This window comes from Crocuta crocuta, unplaced genomic scaffold (genome assembly GCF_008692635.1).
Source record: "Crocuta crocuta isolate KB4526 unplaced genomic scaffold, BGI_CrCroc_1.0 scaffold885, whole genome shotgun sequence".
Lineage (NCBI taxonomy): Eukaryota > Metazoa > Chordata > Mammalia > Carnivora > Hyaenidae > Crocuta > Crocuta crocuta.
The window spans coordinates 437149-438046 of NW_027529594.1; positions in this window are offsets into that span (position 1 = coordinate 437149).

The window sequence follows — 898 nt, forward strand, 5'->3', positions numbered from 1 at the left end:
TTGTTTAAAATATGAAATAGGAAGGGTTAACCCCAAGTTCTGAATAGCAATTACTCCTAGGGAGGGACAGAAGGGATATGAAAGAGGAATGGGGTTGCTTCAACTATATTTACAATGTTTTTCTTAAAAATAAAAAAAAGAAAGGCTCTCCTGGAAGTATGGCAAAAGTGATCTGAGAGACGATGGGTAGCACAGCTTTCTCTTTTACTGTGGATTTAATATTTCTGAAGAGCAAATTAAAAATAGAGAAGTTTGGTTAAGAAGGGAAACAAAGAAATGAGATAAATTCTGGAGTTAGCAAGATACTAATTATTCTACCAAATTAATACCATTCCTTGAAAATGTTCCACATTTTCAACATCTCCCCTGTGCCGTTGCTTTTCTGAAATTGTATTGTCCACCCACCAACATCTCTGCCAAAAAAAATCCTACATTTCCTCAAAGCCAACTCACACATTAATTTCCATATTGAGCTTTCCCTTAATCACACACACACAAAAATTTCTCTGTCAACATTTCTCTGTACTTCCTGTGACACAGATTTAATGGCACTGATCAAGTATTACTTTCATTTACTACAGCAATATGTATTCTTATCCTCAGCCAGAATGCAACATGTGGTAAAAACCTGCATATGGAGAGTACACAGTGAATGTTTTCTGAACCAAAATCTTTGTTGTACTCATGCACAGTTCTCTTCACTATTTCAGTTTTTCAGAACCAGTCTCTTTTTTAAAAAAAAATTAAATGTATGTGTCATCTGTGAATATAAACTTATAAAAATAAAATGTGTAATGCAATATAAGAATATGTCTTGTTGTGTGAATAAGTTCAAGATATAACCAAGCACTGTAGGTACAATCTTCAAAACAATTATTACACATAAGTTCTTTATTTT